This window comes from Haplochromis burtoni, unplaced genomic scaffold, assembly GCF_018398535.1.
Source record: "Haplochromis burtoni strain Fernald_Lab_line unplaced genomic scaffold, NCSU_Asbu1 Contig_25, whole genome shotgun sequence".
NCBI lineage: Eukaryota > Metazoa > Chordata > Actinopteri > Cichliformes > Cichlidae > Haplochromis > Haplochromis burtoni.
In genome coordinates this window covers 3,012,390-3,025,243 of record NW_024582386.1, presented here as the reverse complement: position 1 = coordinate 3,025,243, position 12,854 = coordinate 3,012,390, and the positions used below count along the sequence as shown (strand labels likewise).

The following is a 12,854-nucleotide window of genomic DNA, read 5'->3' as shown; positions in this document are numbered from 1 at the left end:
ATTGATTCAAACTCCAGAACTGGATTGGTAACTCCAGTTCGGTTGTCAGTGTCTTTTGGAGCACTTTAATAGATTTCTCTGTTTAATATAAGCTTCAATTATGGTGGGTGGAATTTTTATATTTTATTAGCATATTGTCTAATTAACAGCATCTGTGGCTGAACAACAGCGATTTCTCATGTCATGTTACGTGACCATCACGTGAGAGTTGTCCACTATATTGAAAGGGATACAACTAACAGTTGCCAGCGAAAAATTGGTTTTTCCTGACTGGTTACTAGAAGAAACTAGTGTCAATGAGAGTGTTCCACCAAAAACGACTTCTTTGGTTGCTAGCAGCCCGAAGCTGTTACTGGTAGTTTGTATGGAAGACACATCTTGTCTTCAAATGCTCGCTACTAGCTCCGAGCCGCGCGGTTCGAAATGTACAATGTTCACCTTCAAAATGAAAGTTGTGCCTCAACGCAGCAACCACCACATTTCAAAACATGTAACTTTGTGTTACACTTTTCATAAACTATACATAGTTTGTTCTGGTTGCTTGTTCTGGTTGCTAGCTCTGGTTGCTAGCTCTGGTTGCTAGCTCTGGTTGCTAGCTCTGATTACTAGCGAGCTGCTAGCAAACTATTTTAAAGCCAAGAATGTCATAACCACCTGTACCAGTCTCAGCAAAAAGCTCAGACTGTAAATTATTGGTGCATGTTAACTGTTCAGTTGGGACCCTGCTTATCTTACCTTAGTACCTTCGTGTCAGACAATCATTAGTTTCACTTTTAACAATGATTGTCTGATCTAAGAAGGCTATTTAGTGCATTTATTGAAATTAAAGTCATGGTCAACAAAAGTTTTTGTGGTAAATATTAACTTAAGGTGAGGTGTTTTGAAACGGACTAAGGCACACTGTGTGTCTGTGTGAGATCATCCTGCCACAAGTGTAAACTTTATCCTTCCTTTTATCCGGGATCATTAAAGTTTCCCAACCACCTAAATGTAAACAGAGGACTTCACAAACTTCCCCAAAGCATTACAGCTGTCCTTGTTGGATATTACACTCACCAGGGCATTATCAGATACTTCCTTGATTATCTATGATGTCATTTCATAAAATAAAAATGACAACAGGGTAATTTATAGTATTTCAGTGGATTTTTAGAAATGATTTTAAGGTTTGTAAAATACATAAATGACAGAATAGTCTTTTCCAACATTATCTTTCATTTAAAAACTATATGCTTTGTTTTTCCACATAGCTCAAACGGGAAAAGGTGTAATTTAGGAGTCATTCTGATCTCCTTATTACAAAAATGCCACAGGAGGAAGTGAAACGGCATATCTGAAATATAACAGTAAAGCACCTGCTCTGATGATAAAAGTGTTATGCCTCTTCCTGGAACTTGTTGGCTCGGTTGACCACTCCGGTGATGCAATGGAAAATAGCCTCCTCTGTTTAAATGACATGTTGACCTGATTTATTTCATAATACGAATCCCCAGAGGAATGCGGGGCATTGTGTTGACGTCGTTCGGGAAGGAATGCTTTTAATAAGGCTGGTATTTTCGCCTTTTCATCTTAGATCACAAAGGCATACCTGGAATTTATGTGACAAGACAAAGCTGTGATCTCTGCTGCGATCTTGTGGAGAAACTGTAAACTGCAGCTTTGCGTCAGATCATCTCTGCTCAGTAGCCAGCTGAGTATTTCCTGCATTTTATGACACTGTTGGGCACAGAGGTATGTACTTACACAAAAACAATTGTATGCTAATTGTATGTGTTCCTGATTCATGTTGTTACTTAGCAGACATACACATCTAAGGTTAATATTAATAATATTAATACAAATTAACATAATAAATAATAATGAATAATATTACTAAAAGATTAGTATTGATCATTTATTTATTTAAGGACACCTCGGATTATGTAAATCTTGCCTTTTAAATACAGAACTGACAAAAATGAATAAGAACTCTGTTCATAATAAGTATATTTTAAAGCATTAAACCCAATCATTCTCATTCGTTGTCTGCTTTTCTCTTGTTTATATTATAAGCGCATCGAAGCTGAAGGACCAAAAGTCTCAACCACAACAAGACATCAATTTGTCCACAATTCACAACAATCACTACTCCCTCTACAGTGTTGCTTACAGTTAATAAATGAATAAATACATGAATAAATACAATTTACACCCAAAATGTTAACTTTAAGTAGCTTGATTACATGGGAATTTTCCATGTCATTTAGTTACAAAATGCAAAACACTACATTTAATGGAATCTGGTCAAATGACATTTACTGGATTGGTATACATTCAGTTTATACCAAGCATTTTTCCATAATGATGAATTGTTTAGATAAATAAACCTCTGATTTTATATATTTCTGTTGCATTTTATTCAAAATTATTGCTTCATATGTATTTTATCAGAGCAAAAGAACTGTTTTGGTGCAAAATCTAATTCAAATTCATTAAACACAGTGATCACCTAATGGGTCTTCTCTGTAAAATAATGGAAAGGTCAAGGGCACATTTAACATTGTTCTGAGCTAGGTTAGGGCCAGCCAAGATCTAGGGCCAAACCTTTGTTAGATTAAGATTCTTCATGTTGATTCCAACCTGTCTCCATATTTATCATGCACAGTACGAGAATTTTACCAAGTGATGTGATGGTTTAAAATGTCTCTTTGCTGCACAACTTGCACATGTTAGTTGCGTTACTGGAGGGAGTGGTCATATTAGCTGGTTCCCACATTAGGAGGGTATGTTTGGGGCCTTCCCGTCACCATTGCGCTAACATTACAGTCACTGCTATGGCATGCTGATGTGTTTCATGCTTTTTATGGACTTTGTTTACAACTGACCATGTACTCATAAAACTCCTGAACTCAAACACTTGTATTTGGTGTTGCAGGAGATTAATTTGTCCTTGATTTGATTGTGGTTTTCTGACAAGAAAACTTTCTTTCTGTGCCTTACACATTACAGTAACCTGTGTACTGTGATGGATCATGAGCTGAATGGGCTACTAAATCATTGATGTTGTGGTTTTATTGCTTTGTTTGAGCAAAACGAGACACTGTAAATCATCAAAACTGAAACTTGGGACTGTTTTCTGACCAGACCATAAATTTTTAGATCCAATTTATGTTTATTGTTCATGTTTCTAGCATTGTTTTTCCCATCCTGTGCATCTTATGCACTCTTCCTTGTACATATAAGCATGTTTACTTGACATGAATCTTATTTATTCCCGTTATTGGGGCATTGCTGTCTCATCCTTGCATGCTACCATCACGAATGGTAAGAAATCAGCTGCAGAAATGTGGTTGTCACAAACAAAATAGCAACCACCTCTTAAAAACACTGCTCCATAGCTGCTGGTGGTCAAAAGTACAGCAGGGTAATCACAAGAATAATCAGCAAATTAATCAACAGCGACAAAACTCGTTATCCTTGGAAGTAAATTCATTTTTACAAGAAAACATGCAAAAGTGTAATTATCTTTTTCTGACAGCATGAACCTCCACTGGAGGTAAATGGAAGTGTTTGGGTGTTGTAAAACATGGAGGAGCAGGATCAGGGAACATCTTTCTGATGAGGTTATGCCCCCTGGAAGTGTGTGTTATGATCATGATTGTTTTCTATGCAGAATGAGACACATAAAAACATTATTAGGACATTAAAATATGCTGATGACATGGCAGTAGGAGGTCCGGTTTACACGATTGTTTTTATCGTGGCTGATCTACAAAAATAAATCAGTTCAAGTATCATGAATCTATCTCTCCTACTGATCAACAAGCTTGTTGTGAACTGTGTGAACCTGTTCTACTTTTCTTCATTATCTGTCATATATGCACTCCAGTGGCACATGCTCCTACTGAACATGGCCAAAGTTCAAAAAATGAAATCAGTGTATGTGCAAATAATAATAAAAGTTCAGGCTTCAGACAGCCAATCAGAAAAAAGTTGGCTTAAAGGGAGGGTGAGTTACAGTGTGCTGTTTGCACCAATTTCCAATATAAGACTTATATGCACCAAAATGAGTTTGATGTTAGTATGAAGTCATACAAAGTCAAACAAAAAAAGTTCTGATTCAGTGACGGGCAAGGTTAGGTGTTCCTGAACTGCCTGCAAATTAACATGATACATACACTCATGAGACTCATCATTAGGTACACTTGTTCAACTTCTTCCAGCTGCTCTCTTCCTGAGATTATTGCCTCTTCCTGGCAGCAAATTAGGAAATTTTAAGTGTTAAGCAAATATATAAACTGCAACACTATGGAGCCACTAACTGTTCAACTCCTCATTACGACAAATATATAATCAGCCAATCACATGGCAGCAGCTCAGCGCATTTAGGCATGTAGACCTGGTCAAGACAATCTAGCGAAGCTCAAACTGAGCATCAAAATGAAGAAGAAAGGTGATTTAAGTGACTTTGAACATGGCGCAGTTGTTGATGCCAGACAGGTTGGTCGGAGTATTTCAGAAACTGTTGCTCTGCTTGGATTTTCCTACACAAACATCACTAGAATTCATAGAGATTGGTCAGAAAAAGAGAAAATATCCAGTGAGCTGCAGTACTCTGGACAAAAATACCTTCCCTGATAGATCGACTTTGGCATGTGGTGGAAAATGATAGATGTCCTCCACAAATCTGTGTGGTGCTCAGTACCTCAAAGATATCAATATTTGAGATATTTATATATAAAACATTATTGAATCTGAATAATTCAGGCATTTTTCAAGGGAAAAGGTGTCCAACCCAATACTAATGAAATATAACTAATGAAGTGGCCGATGAGTACTACATATCAGTAGTCAGGTGTAAAGACAGATAAGAACAGTATAAACTTGTTTTCATTGTAATCTTTTATTTCTATACAATGTTACAAATTATCTGCAGGTTAAGTGAGTATGGACTTTGGCTTAACTGATATTGGGGTTATGTTGTTACTCGGAATGAAGCACTACGCACTATGCAGTGCAAACAAACGTCAAGAATTTACAACGCAGATAACAGATTGAGCTTGATGATAACAGATCGTTCCACTGGGAACAATAGTTAATTACATTTTTCTTTATCTCCCTGTAGTTTGCATTCTTCAACACCACAGTTTAGATAAACTGTTGATTGTTGTAGCACTAAGACCCTATATATGGGGAGTTGTTATTTAGCAGCAGTAAGTTTTAAAGAGATTATTAAGTTGTAGGTCTTGAGGCAGAAATATGTGTTTTAAAAAAAGAAAGAATGAAAGAACAAAAAGGAAAAGAAAAGAAAAAAGAGGGAGAGAGACATTTATTAACCAAAAATAATGAGAGCAATGAAAATTGCCCTATAGGAAGCAAAACTAAATACAAGGAAACTTAAACAAAACTTCAGGGAAGCGCAGTCTCACTGCTCTCTCAGTGTCTATATGCATGCCCTAGATGTAAGAATATATATATGCACTGTGCATCCATATGTTTGCAGAATGTCACATGGTTATGTGCACTTGCTCACTGCTCTGAACCAAATCATGGGGTTTTCCCATGATGCACTGAGTGTTTCTTCATTTTTCATTCACCTCTTTTCACTCTCTGTGTTTATACACTGTGATTTAGTTATTATTAACCTCTGGCTCTCTTCCAGTGTTTCTTTTGTCTCTCCCACTCCTTTGTGGCAGATGGCTGCCCCTCCCTGAGTGTGGTTCTGCCAGAGGTTTCTTCTTGTGAAAAGGGAGTTTTTCCTTCCCACTGTTGCCAAGTGCTTGCTCATAGAGGGTAATTTGATTGTTGGGGGGGTCAGCATTTTTGTAGGCTCTTTACCTTACACTATAAAACACCTCGTGGTGACTGTTTACCTTGATACTTTAGAAATAACATTTAATTGAAGTTATTTGAATTAATTAACAGCTGATATTCAGAATCACAGGTAATCCACAAATAACGGACAGAAGTTAAAATATTGAGCTCAGTTTAATTAACAGATAAGCTCATACATCAGAATAACTATAAAAAGTCATTAAGTGCCCAGCGATCACTCACTCCACTGATAATATTTGGAAACAACATGTTGTGAGAAGAGGACAGAGTCAAAATCCTTTTATAATCTTAAAAACCAAATTTGAAACATTATTCACTTTAATGCTGTGTCATTACAGTGAAAAGGCAAACATAACGTTAATGTTACATTAAGCATAGTTTTCTAGGGATTAGAACCGGTTGGAACATTTCATATGTCAATTACAGTCAAATTCCAGAAGAGGGTGGTGTTTTCATGTATCTGCCACATTGTCCCCTTTGGCTGGAGGAGTGTCAGGTTAGGATTAAGGTAAACAGCAATGTTAATGTTATAAAGAAAAACATTTCATTATGAATGAACATGTAAGTGTGCTGAAATCTACCAAACAGATGCATTTCTAATTTCCCACCACGATCATGAAACATCATGAAACAAGGTCCGATCTGTGTTTTAGGGGGTCTTAATGCACAGCAGACCAGAACTGTTTGGTTGCTAAAGTGATCAAGTCTGAATCAGTAACGTTCAATGTGTCATCACATTAGTCATAAGGATGAAAAAACTCTTAAATTATGTACAGTGGCACCTTAAAGGCTTCTTCTCCTGCGCACGCTGCGGTTATTATCTTGAGAGCATCTGCATGTTATTTCGCAGTTTCATTAGCATTTGTTCCTCTTAGCCATAAAGAAGATTACTAAGTGTCACATGAACCTAATTTATGCTGCAAATACTGGCAGTGTGTGATGAGTTCTTTCCAATAATCTTCTTTGAGTTCACGCGAGAGAAGTGTGCTTGAATTAAAATGGTGGGCAGAGGGTTCAACTTCTAACAGCTGTGGAGTCATTTGGAGTCCGTTTCCATGTTTCATATAAAAGCACAGCATTCTTTAGGTTCATACAGGCATATATGCTCTCATCCAAGAGGCTGTGAGGTAGTGCCCTTGGAGGTGGTCCTGACTCACATTTATCGTTTGAGTCATCATAAGCCAGGCCACGACAAGGTGTTAAATAGGCATGCCATAGCTGGGGTCAACGAGAGCTATTGAGGTCACCTGAGGCAAGGGCTGTATCCCAATTCAGGGTCTGCAGCCTTAAAGGCCGCATTTCAAGGCCGATTAAGTCACAGCGGCGTGCCGAAGGCTGTCCCAATTCAAAGGCTGCTCAAAATGTGGCCCTGAAATGCGTCCTTCATTTACCTGAATTTTAAGGCTGTGGCAGTGTAGACTTCGTGGCCCAACATATCCCAGAATGCATAGCGCGGCGATGGGTGTGGATAAATTTGCAGAAAAAAACGGCGGATGAGGGGCGGCCGAAGAGTACACTTTAAGTACTGAATATTATGTCACTTATTTATGAGCAAATGTTTAATAACGAAGAAGATTAAACATTACTGTTGGCCACATGTCGGCAAAGTTATGTGACATTAGTGACGTTTGTACTAACTTGGTTTTAAAGCCTTTACTTTAAAATACACGCCGTTCAATAGCTGACCTTAATCTTACAGAGAATGATCAAAGCTCATGTAGAAACAAAAAAAAAATGAACAAAAGATTTTCTCCTTCATTTCTGTCAAACAAAGCTGTATGACACGTTTCCAGTGGTTAGTATCATGGTTGCTAGGCAACCTGGGCAGCGCAACGGAGGCTAGACCGTCCCATTTCACAAGCCTCGCACTTCCGGCCTTAGCGGTCTTTGAGTACGCGGCCCTTGAGGATCGTTGAGGCTGCGTGCGTACTTTAAGGCTGCAGACCCTGAATTGAGATACAGCCAAGGTGTCAGTAGGGACTGCAACACCTGGGAAGGTCAGACTGCATTATATAGCTGGTGTCATAAGCCACCGCCTCTCTTCAGCTGTGGTCATTCACAGTGGATGTTGTTGCCTCATTTACTCCTCTCTCAAACCATCAGTCTTCTTAGGAGAAACCAAACAGTGGCCCCAGTGACAGTAATGACCCACGCCTCATGTAAAGACTGATTAATAATGGGACGAAGACCTTAGAGAACACCTCCAAGGCTCCCACTGTGGGTTTAAATACCTGGAACTCTGAGATTGGTTTTAGAACTACAGAAGAAACTTCTTCACAAACCCAAACAAGTCCAACTGCCTTCTTTCTAAGAACTCAAAAATAGCTGGTGTTGTTTGCCTTAATTAAAGCAACATTCTTCATCTACTGCTATTTTCCTCCGGTTGTGCTGCTCTTTGTCTTTCTTACATCGTGAGACACTGGTGAACCTCCCTTTTCCATTAGACCACATGTGTCTCTTGCAGTGCAGAAAACAGAAAGAAAGAAAGGTTTAATTCAAGCTGGCAAGCATACAGTGCATGTTCTACATCCCACAAACACTCATCATTGTATCCATTTATCTCTAAAAGCTGCAGCACAATAGGAAATAGGCTCTATGTCATTTCAGGCATGGAATCCACTGTATGTTTCCCGTGCAGTTTCCTAGAAATGTGTTATTCCACCGCCAGCTCTGTGCACTCAGGCTGTGGTGTTGACACTAACTCATGCCTGCTGCTAATGGAGACAACAAGGTGCACCTGAGCATTCGTGTCATTCATGAAACCCTGCTGACACAAAGCTCTGAATAATTCTTTGTTTTTAATGCTGACATGCTGCACTTACATTTCCAATCCTGATTATTTCTGGTCAAAGTCACGATGGCCTCGGGTTCCCCCAGCGTGTACTGAGTTGAAGACTATTGTTATTTTATGCGCTCTAAAAGACGTTGGAGAAACACAGGTGCAAAACAAAAATCAAAGTGTGGAAAGCAAATTGTCCCTTTATTCTCTGACTCCCTTTGAGATGCATCGCGTTTTTCAAGAGTGACAGGAACTTCAGCAAGAGGCCTCGAAACCTCTACAAATAACAGACAGAAAAGAACAAAACAACAAAGTGAAACAAGATGTTCAGCTACCTCTTTACTCCTCGGGTACAGTGGTGTCTTTGTCTTGTTGGAGATACTGAAATGAAGGGGTGCGCCGCTGTCATCCTGCAGAGTGTTTTTACTCAGAATCACCCTCTCATGCATGTCACTCATGCTTCAAAGGGCACGTGGTATCTTGTGCTTTCAGGGCTGCCTTGTTCAGAAGCCACAGTGTCAACATGACTTTTTGTTTTCCCCCTGCAGACCCGAGAGCTTGAACACGATCACCGCCATACACCCACATCTGTGAGGAGAATAGAAATTAATCAACTTTGTGTTTTTCATCATTCATGGCATAAAATGTAATCTGGAAGGAGTCGATTATTTCTTATTGAAAGGTACAAAACAGCTTCCAAAATGTGAAAGAATATAAATGACAAATTAAACACTGAACAGTAAGAAACTTCTCGAGGATTAAAATATGTCCATTAAAATACGTAAGCAGTTCTCCTTGAAGCCCTGATATGTTTTTTTGTGTGTTGCATGACGTTGGGTGTTGGACAAGCTGCTTCATTCCCACCCCGATGTAAAAAGAAAAATTGATAAATCAGCAGTTTCCCAACTAATGTGAGAGGAAAAAACATTGCACCGACCAAAGGAATTAGCTCAAAATGAAACAAAGAGCACAGTGTAGGGGGATTGGCCCGGGCCACACGGCCCCGTGTTAGCTGAATGAGTATACTGTGGCTGTAGCTGCAGCCTTTCAAGTCACTGGGCTTTGTAATAACTCTTGTTCTCTAAAAATGCCCATTAGCCAACTTGCTGCTCATTTCATTTCCAGGATTAGAAGTGGAGCACATAGGTCCCTTTGTACTTTGGAGGAAAAACACAGATCAGCTGTACACAGCAGCGGCATTAACCTCTCCCCTGCTCCTGTACTTACACCCTAAACTGCACGCTTGAGAGGACAGTAGCGAAATAAGAGGTCGGAAGTACATTTAGAGGAACTGGAGTATCTATCAACTTTATACTATTACACTAATAAGCAGCTACATTTCAAAGGATTGCACTGCTGTAATTCCAGAAATATAGAGTTAAATTACCTCTGTGTTGCCATATGGCTAATTTGAATCCAATTTAAATGTAAATGTAAATGTTAATGGGATGATGATCATCAGTTAAAAGAAAAATCCAGTAATAAAATAAATATATTTGTAATTTTTTTAAAAGAGAAAGGGATTCCGAGCATACTACGTTTTTTTATAGAAAGTATAAATTACTTATATTTGCACACAATGACAGAATTATTTCAGAAATAAAATAAAAACTAGCAAGTTTCAATATTATTAGCCCCATTTTATTGAGCCATAGCACAACCACTGCTGTGCAATGATACATTTTAACTTTGTGATGCTCTAGCCTTGTAAAACAAGTTAAAACGGCGGGTTATCTACCAGTTTACACACAGTATAAAACTTCAGCGAGGGTTTGAGCTGTCACTCGAGAAAGCATCGTGCCGAAAACAAAAGAAGTCAGTTTAGACTTAAGAAAAATAATTATTGATGCACACAAAGCAGGAGATGGATATACAAAGTTATCGCTGCATTCCCAAGCGTCAACTGCAGTGAGGAGTATCATCAGAGAATACCACACAATAAACTGGTTAGAGATGTGGCCAAAGACCCCAGAACCACTGCCAAGAATCTACTGGATAACTTGATAGCATCACTGGATCACTGAACAGGATTGGACTGCGAGGTTGCAGACTGAGGAAAACTGCTTCAATCTAGATGGATGTATGGTAAGGACAACCTGGAGAAAGTTTATGTATACTCTAACTGTTTCTGTTGCCTTTTGCTGTAATCTTGTGTGAAGCACTTTGATGGACACTGTCCTTTTTAAATGTGCTATAGAAATAAATATTGATTGACTGATTAATACTGATTCATAAATATTTTGTGTTATTATTCCTGTGGGGATACTCCAGCGTGTCTGGAACTGGAAATCTCGTCAAGACGGAAAGAATCGTGAAGAAAGAAGGAAATGTGAAGACTTTCAAAGAAAACTTCAACCAGCCAGTTGAAAAACTGGGTCTGAGTCATCTCTTTGTCTTCCAGCACGACAGCGATCCAAAACATACGTCACTCCTGGTGAAAAACTACTTCCAGAAAACCAAAGTGAGCGTGAGTTCACATGACATGAGTGGGCTGCATAAGGCCCTGACATGAATCCCAATTCAAACCTGTGGGATGAATGAAGACAAAGCTAAATGTCAGATGACCATCAAATCTGGAGAAGCTTGAGAGATCATCAAAGAAGAATAGACGGGGATCAGGAGACGTGTGTAAACGACTTGCATCAATAAAACTACCATGCCTAGAAAAGCTGAGCTAAAAATTCATTTGTCATATCCTTTTTGCGTTATTATGGCAAACAATTGCTTTTTCAATCAGCAGACACATAGCATTTATCATTTACTTGGATATTAATCAAATATTTACTCTCCTTTAGCTTTTTGTGTTTACCAAACCATGCACAACAATGCTGAAAATCTCTCTTCAGATGCTTCGCCAGCTTGTGGCCAGCTGTCTGCCTGTCGTTTGGTGCCAAACAGGTAAGGCACTGCAGGTTTTTAACACTTTTTTTGACTTTTTCACTGAAAACACGTTTCTTGCTGCGTATAAAAGCCGCAAGAGTCATGAAGGAAGTTGAACTGAGACTTGAGCAACTAAGAATGAAACTTGCAACACTTGAATTTACTGTGCAGAAATGTGGGGCATAAAATCGACCCTTAAAAACAATAATAATAATAAAAAAAAACAGTCAGCCATACAAGGATTGTGAAATTAAAAAAGAAGGAGTGATATTTTGTTACACCATGAGTAGCTTTAGGGTTATTAAGCAGGAACTGAAAGCTTGTTGTATAGCAGTTGTAGGCTTTAGTGGTGTGTGAGTGGTGAAGATTACGTTTTTGAGCAGTATGTTAAATGTGAAAAACTGTGGAAAGCTGCATGATAACAGAGTTGTATTAAAAAAAAGAAGACATGCACTTTTTACTTCTAATGTTCTAATGTTATTATTAATTTAACAAAAATGCAGAAGTGTGTAGCAGTAAGTGCACCTCGTGATTCAGCAGCTTGCAAAACCACCATTAGCAGCAATAACTTTAAGTAATCCTTTTCTGAATAACTTTATCAGTCTTTCAGAGCATTGTGAAGAAATTCCTTCAAGCTCAGCTTTCTTAAGGTCCCGCTACAGCATTTCAATCAGGTTGAGGTCTGGACTTTGACTGGCTCGTTGCAATATTTTGAATCTTTTGTTTTTCAGTCATTCTGTAGTACGTTTTCTGCTGCGCTTGGGATTGTTTTTCTGTTTGGGCCAAGCTTTAGCTGTCAAAGAGATGGTATACAGAGGAGTTCTCTCAGTGATTCTAAGACTCTCAGGCCCTGCGTTTACACAGCAAGCCCAAGTATGCTGTGTTTAATTTTCACTAAACGTGGTGCTGTACATTATTACCAGACATATCCACTTTGGTCTTTCTGGCCTAAGGACATTATTTCAGAAGTCATGTGGTTTGTTCTGATGCTGTTCTGCCATTTTCTTCTGAAGACGCTGTCTCTTGGCAACCCTTGAGTCCTTTTTGCAGTTTCTCTGATGCACAGTCTGACTTTAGGGTAAATTTCCTGGGGCATTCAGTCCTGGAAAGAATGGAAACTATTTTCAGTGTTTTCCAATTGCGAATAATCGTTCTCACTGCAGAATAATGGACTTCTAATTGTTTGGAAAAGGCAATATAACCCTTCCCAAACTTGATAGGCAGCAGCAATTACTTCATTTTACTAAAATCACTGCTGATGTCTTTCCTCCTTGGCATTGTGTTAACACACATTTGAATGCTCCAAACCAGCAAACTGGCAAAACTTCAAGATTCAAGTCTTGCCACTTGGCAGCCATCATGGCAACACTAATGTTTTTTG

The 12,854-nt window shown here is 38.8% G+C and overlaps 1 long non-coding RNA gene across 1 annotated transcript in view; it reads left to right on the top strand.

The window, feature by feature from the left end:
• The first annotated feature begins 1,285 nt into the window (after nucleotides 1-1,285).
• LOC121814191 overlaps nucleotides 1,286-12,854 on the top strand; it is a 14,424-nt gene continuing 2,855 nt past the window's right edge. Inside the window, exons 1-2 of the long non-coding RNA XR_006054180.1 lie at nucleotides 1,286-1,731; nucleotides 9,142-11,491. This is a non-coding gene — a long non-coding RNA (uncharacterized LOC121814191). The remainder of the gene's footprint in view (nucleotides 1,732-9,141; nucleotides 11,492-12,854) is intronic.